Here is a 7,298-nt window from a genome sequence, read left to right as displayed (position 1 = left end):
CGGGAGAGGGGACCCAAGAGATCACCTCGATAATTTCAACGATCTGATAGGGCTGCAATAGGTCTTTGATTTGGCGAAGTGTAGGTGTTTCACAGTCACACTAGTAGGGGATGCCAAGAGGTGGTATAAGAGGCATAAGGCAAACTCCATCAACCCCTGGTAACAATTCTCCTCGCTATATTTATAGCAATTTTAAGCAAGGAGGTAGTTCACAATACTGCTTAGCTATTTGACCAACATTCGTTAAGAGAGGGATGAAACATTAACCTCGTACTTGACGAGATTCCAAAACGAACAAGCAAAGGTTGTAGATGCACCTGAGGAGTCCATTCGAACTTTGTTGATTACAGGGATCAGGCTGAATATAAAGTTGTGGAAAGAGCTCTAAAGTGAAGATCATGTAAGCTTGGCCAAGTTCTATTAGATGGTCGCAAAACACCAACATGTAGAAAGCTCACTGGAGACATTGGCCAGAAGTTCGATGCGAGAGACCCCGGACAAGCGATAAGATCGCCTATTGGATAAGCGTGGGGGACAAGACCGCAGTGACAAGGACTGCAATAGGTTTTAGAAAAGACAAAAAATAGATAACCATAGAGACAAGCGGCCCTTTCCCAGTATACAGAATACAACCCTTTCACTCAAGACATTGCCCGCATCTACGAAGTCTCCCATGAGGCGAAGAGACTACCCACTCCAGAAAGAATAAGGGGGGCTTCAGGTAGAAGAGATCGACAAAAGTATTGTCGATACCACCGAGATGTTGGGCACAACACAAACAAGTGCCAAGATTTGAACAATGCCATTGAAGACCTGATAAAAAGGGACTCCCATAATAATAAGAGTTCGAACCGAATCTTCTGTTGTATTAGCCACCTTATGAAGCTCCTTGTGGAACCTGTCAATATAAGATTGAAGGGAATCATTCCTCTCATACCGTATGTTGCTTAGATAGCTCAACGACGTTGAGAACTTCCTATTAGCCTAGAAGTGTCTCAAAAATAATGAACTTATTTACTGCCATGAGTTGATAGATCCTAGCAAAAGCGATCTAAACCAAAGCTTAACATGGGTAGTTAGAGTCACTACTAAGCAGCGACATTTCGCCAAGTTTGAAACTTGTTGAAGCTTCATAAGGTCGTTAAACTTAGAGAGATGATCTTGCGAATTAGAATTCTCATCGAATGCTCGCATGTCGGGCATTCTAAATCTCGACGAGAAAGGAGTAGTCAAGATTGCTGGAGAAAAGGGAGACGCCTCAACGACATGGCCTCACTCATTCTGATGAGCTTTAAGCTTATCTAGAGCTCGTTGTAACTCCTCAATCTGAGGAAGCAAAGTCACCTGAGGATCACTTTTAGCAATGTGGGTTTGCTCCCCACGATTGCGATTAAGGAAAAACCGTAAATCAGACTCTTCCTCGCCTCGACCGAAGCCTTTGGCGTACCTTGAAACATGCTAGCTGGAGCCATGTAAAGGCACTGAGTGGCTAGGGGAGTTATCCCAACCTCTGCGATGGTCAGAATCCACCCGCGTCCGATGGGTATTTCCCTCGTGGTGATGGTCTAAACCATCATTCTAGCGATAGTGGGAATGTCCATGCCACGCACTCTTATAGGGGTGCTCATGAGATGTGGCATGAGACAACTCTTGATGTGACATACCACCAAGTCGTAAAGCTATAGGTATTCTACCTGTTTCATGACCAATATTCACTGGCCTTTTTGAACTTTTTGGCCCATCGACAGCCCTTGCTTTCCCTTATTTTTGTGCACTGTAGTGCATAGTATGAGTTTTTGCCCGTTTCCACGCTTTAGAGTGACCTACAAGTGTTTTTGGAAGTGGTACCACCTTATCAGAGTTGGGCAGCATGAACTACTCCAAACGATCTAGCCTTCGGCTATCCATTTGGAGAGTATTATTGAACCTCTCCAAGTAACTCATCAGAGCTAGATCGAGCTGAGAGGTCGAGGGAATATCTGCCGCAGCACCTTGGGGAGTTAAAGGTACTTCAAGGGAAGTAACATCTGTACTCGGGGGATTTCCTCATTGTTGGTGCTAGTTCACTCAGTTTCAAGGCCATAAGCCATTTGTTCACAAGTAGAACTGATTGATCAGAGGTTATGAATGAAGAGAAAATATAAAATATGCCCTCCTTCTAGCACCAAACTATTAATGCTTGATTTTGACACCAACGACTCGCACGTGCAAAGTGTTAAGCTGTTCTTAGAAATTACATGTGAATGATTATAATCAGATACAAAGACTAAACAATAAATGAGATATATCATTTTTAAAGTGGTTTAGATGCTTAAAGCAAATCCTACGTCCACTGCTTCTTTTATATATGAGAGATTATAAGAGGTCGCGTATAACGAATAGCGAGCAGAGGTACAATAACTGAGTATTCAGAGAGAATATCAAGTCGGTCTCTTTCTTGTAGGTTATCTTTGCTTTAAAAATAGAGATTACAATTAGATAGCAGGTTTAGTATCAAAATCTCGAAAATGAGAGGGGGAGCCCTCTATTTATAGTAGAGGAATTCAAGGTAATGATCACAAATCTACAAGTGGGTAGGTGTCGTGCAAGTCCTTCCTTGCCTCCCATTGGCTGATAACTTAGGAAATATCCTCAAATTACCTAGGGTTGGGACAGGTGTGCTTCCCTCAATCACTCATAGACAAAACCTGAATCTGCCAAGTTAATGACAACCATATTCTTTCTGTCATGGAGCGACGTGGCAGCTCCTAGGCGACGCAAAGCCTTCCTGAAATCTGATTGGTACTCACTGACGTAGGCTAACGTCAGCCCTAATTTTTTAGGCATAACAAAACTGTTTCTGGCCATGAAGTCTTAGCTATCTAGTCATGGTGTTTTTTCTTGAATGGATTCTATGATAACATACATCTCAAGGGTGAACGAAATAGAGACAGCAACGAGAACAAAATAACAATAAAACAAATCACAGACAATAAACATAGAGAAAATGACACGCGCGATTTATCCTGGTTCACCCAATATGGGCTACGTCCAGTCGAGTCAATATTATTGCAATACTTCCTCTCCTCTCTCATTTACAATGAATGAATTGCCCTATGATTGCTATCACCCTCATAACAAGAGAAAAATATGTTTATATACTAGGTTTAAAGTGACAAAACCTAGTTTTACAAGGATTCATATTCCTAAGTCCAAACCCAACAAGGAATTAATGACTTAAAAAAATCATACAGCAGTTATACATGGAAAAGGCCCAAACTGCCCCCAGCCACTCACCGGGGAGCAGGGCCCCGCCCATTGACCGGGCAGCAAGACCCCCGAATGCATCTATTTAACCCATTAATGTTGAAGTAGTTGACAACTCCAACAAAGCGAACTAGACATTTGCTGATCTTGACCAATAACATTATGGTTCTTGAAGTGAGGTTGTAAATAGACTATAATCTTATCGTTTTATGATATAGTGATTATTGAAATTTAAGTTGTTTATAAGCTTGGCTGCGATCTCATATGTTTGTTGTCTATTTCAACTTAATAGGTTTGTGCAACATATGTTCAGCTAATTGAAGTCTGTCCATCTTTCTTGGAGGTGAGTTTCTTGCTTGTTTTATTTTAGTATCACATGTTTTCTTTTTTATTACATATATTTCTTTTTGGTCTTATTTTGGCAGGATGTTATGCACTTTTATTTCATCTCTTGTAATCTAGTCTGGTTGAAGGGTTTGAATAGACCCTTTATTATGATTTCTTAGTTTCTATATCATTATTTTGTATTGTTTGTTGTCTTTTTCTATGTATGTCACCCTTCTCCTTTTGTTATTGATGATGACGTGCACTGTTTCAGCCACATCTAAGGAATGTGATTGAATACATGCTACAAGTCAACAAGGATGCTGATGATGAAGTGGCTCTTGAAGCTTGTAAATTTTGGTAATCCTCTGCTTTACAAAAATAAATCTGAATGTCTTGACTAGTAGTTTAATACTCATTATGTTGGCACACGTGGAAATTAAACATCAAGGCAATTCTTTGTTAATCATGTATGTATCTAGGTTTCTATGTTATATACTATAAGATGTTGGTGGGAATATGAAAATGCTATTCTAGTGTGCAATACTATTTTTGAAAACATTTCATAATGATGCAGTGTAAATATGCCAAGAGCTGGTGTCAGTACTTGTTGAATTCTTGTGACATCATTATTTTTATTCTCTTTTGTTGGATGATCTTGATTTTATAATCTGATTGCAAATGGCTTGTATGTAATTGGTGTGAATACAATGCTTAAATCATTTTTTTTTAAAGAAAATTAGAGCTATGCTTAATACCAATTTGTTACATTTATATTCCCTTTTTGATATTGCTTCTGCAGCATTCCTTAATATTTTCGTCTTTTTAATCCATAATTCTTCTTGAAGAAGCCTTTATGTAAAATCTTGTGTCTCTTTCCATGGGTGTTATTTCTCCATTTACTCATGATTTAATCTGCATATTTGAATTATAATACATGTTGCGCTGCTAATTATAAATTATTCATATTTTCTTAGTTTCTCTCCACCCTCTAATGAGTAGTGAGTATTACCTTTGTGCACAAATTGTCCCACAAAATGAAGAATTTTTATTTTCTGGGTCTGGCTACTCATTCGCTGACTCAGAATGTTGAGTTCATCAAAAGCAATACAATTTTGATGTTTGCAGATTGGCGTTTCTTATCCCACTTTTAGATGATAAGTTTCCTCTAATACGGAGTATTTCTTGGTGGACACTTTCTCGATTCAGCAAATGTATTGTTCAGGTGCATTTTTTCAACTATTACTCCTAAGAATGTCTAATTTCCTCTAGTTGTATACATTGTCATTGTTAGTGACCTGTTTAGGATGAATAGTAAATTAAATTGGCAGTTCCTACAAGATCTTGGAATCACTAGTTCCAGAATTTGCAAGATTCATAATAAGTGGATATTATTATCTGCAGCGGGGAAGAAAATGAGGAAAAGGTGATTATTGATGGCTAAGGGAAACCAAATTATGGTTATACTGTTACCATGTTCAACCATAGGTAAATGGATGAAATGGGGTTGTTTTGGATGGAAAAGAATGTATACTTGTCCTACATTAGTGTTGCAATTCCTGATGTCCAAATAGTAACTACTCTCAAGGGTTTATCTGTTATTCCTTAAGTCAATGGCATTCAGTGTTTGCTGAACATATATCATGTAGCTAAAATGTTTTTCCTCAGCGAAACTTCGGTTTGGGCGTTTGACTTGCCACCCATGAAGTGGGTGCAATAGCTTAGTTGTTTACTCGAGTTTAAATAGAGGATAATGTTGTATGCTTATCATACATTCTTGTTGTAATTACTGATGTCCAGGAGACAATTTCATTGAAGGATTTATTTACTACTCTTTAAGTCAATTTTATTGGCGTTTCTTGAATTTCAGACATGTAGCTAATATCAGTTGAAGTAGTGTGCTAATGAAATTTTCTTTGCAGGGTTCATTAATGAGACTCACCATGACTACCATTGCAATCTAGGTCCAGATGGTCGGTGTAGCTGCGTACGAATGCTGATGAGAGCCTTGAAATGTGTAAAGGAACTCTGTAATTGGTCGCTCCAAAGGAATACATGGTAAGTTACAATAGGTTTTAGGTTTTAATTGTGACCTTTTTCTGATTCGTCGTATGATTTTTCTCCTCTTATCATTTGGGACAACTCCTTTTTTGTCGGGTCCTTGTTTCCAATGTCTTTCAGGACACCTATAGAAAGCACTTCCATACGGTACTTTCTGGACTTTTACGTATTTGTCATCTTATTATTATTATTTTTTAATATGTATTCATCAATTTCTTCTATAACCTTATCTTCCTTTTTTTCCCCCTCTTTTGTACTAGAACTTATGAATCTTTTTTGCTTTATTTATTTAGTGTGTTTATATGTGGTCTATTAAATTTGTGTAAGAGAATATAAAGAACAAATAGAATTTAGATCTAAAATTGTTTGGATTTCATCAATGGTGCACATATTGATCTTCTATTGGCGATAGAGTGTTCAACTTGAAAACTTTTCTCTTGTGATTTGTTTTACTTATGAGAAATATAGATTATGGTCTAGATTTGCTCGTAAGATTTTGTCACTAAAACTGCATCCTTTGGCTAATCTTTGCCTCCTACTGTCAGAAGTGATTACTTAATTTCAGCCAAACACTTTGGGGGTTTAAATATCAAGATACTTAATTTTAAGTTTTGAAAATTACTATTTTTTCTTTATTTGTAGAGTTGACAATGTTGTTTTAGTTTAAATGATGCGGTTCTTTGAAATTTTGAGGTGGATTGCGGGTTTGGTATCTTTTCAAATATTTTTGTCACTACAACAAATTTTTAATTTAGAGACGTATTCAGTTTCGTCTCAAAATGGTCATTTTAGGGGACAAAGTTGTAATTTCATCACAAAATGCTTAATACTGAATTTTCACTTTGTGCCAACAATGCCATTTGGAGAGAAGGATGAAATAATATGGAGGGAAATCATCCTGGGACAAAATTTATTATTTATTTAAGAAAAATTTTGTAGCTAAAAACCTTCTTTTTCTGGGACGAAATTTTTTGTCTCTAATTGTACAAAGTTTGAAAAACTTATTAGGGACGAAATGTGATTTTGTCCTCGATTGTAAAAATACATTTTTAGGGACAAAATTTATTATTTTTGGACGATAAATTTTGTAGCTAAAAACCTTTTTTTGGGACGAAATGTTTTTGTCTTTAATTGTACAAAATTTGGAAAACTTATTAGGGACGAAATATGATTTTGTTCTAGATTGTGAAAAATGCATTTTTAGGGATGAAATTTGCAACTACAACAAATTTTTAATTTAGGTACAAATTTGGTTTCGTCCCAACATTGTCAATTTAGGGGACGAAATTGTAATTTCGTCAAAAAATGCTTAGCACTCTATTTGGAAACCCTGCCAACAATGTTATTAGGTGGGAATGATGAAATAATATGGAGGGAAATCATTTTGGGACGAAATTTATTATTTTTGGATGAAAAATTTTGTAGTTAAAAACCTATTTTTTTCTGGGATGAAATTTTTTATCTCTAATTGTACAAAATTTGGAAAGTTATTGGGGATGAAATATGATTTCGTCCTCAATTGTGAAAAATGCATTTTTGGGGATGAAATTTGAAAAACTAATTAGGGAGGAAATATTATTAGTTTAAAAACACCCAATTCTTTTTCTGTTTAATTTGAAACAAAACTCAGACTTGCTTGCTGGTGAATCTCAATCTCCTGCTTTGAA

General features: G+C 36.7%; 1 long non-coding RNA gene across 1 annotated transcript; it reads left to right on the top strand.

Annotated features, from left to right (window-relative positions):
* Positions 1–3,536: 3,536 nt before the first annotated feature.
* On the top strand, positions 3,537–5,632 carry LOC116144304. The gene is made up of 4 exons (XR_004130244.1): positions 3,537–3,589; positions 3,845–3,930; positions 4,699–4,795; positions 5,493–5,632. It is a non-coding gene; the product is annotated as an uncharacterized LOC116144304 (long non-coding RNA).
* Positions 5,633–7,298: the final 1,666 nt, after the last annotated feature.

This window comes from Pistacia vera, unplaced genomic scaffold (genome assembly GCF_008641045.1).
Source record: "Pistacia vera cultivar Batoury unplaced genomic scaffold, PisVer_v2 Contig441, whole genome shotgun sequence".
Taxonomy (NCBI): Eukaryota; Viridiplantae; Streptophyta; class Magnoliopsida; order Sapindales; family Anacardiaceae; genus Pistacia; species Pistacia vera.
Note: the sequence above shows the minus strand (reverse complement) of the source record. Positions and strands in the feature narration are given on the sequence as shown.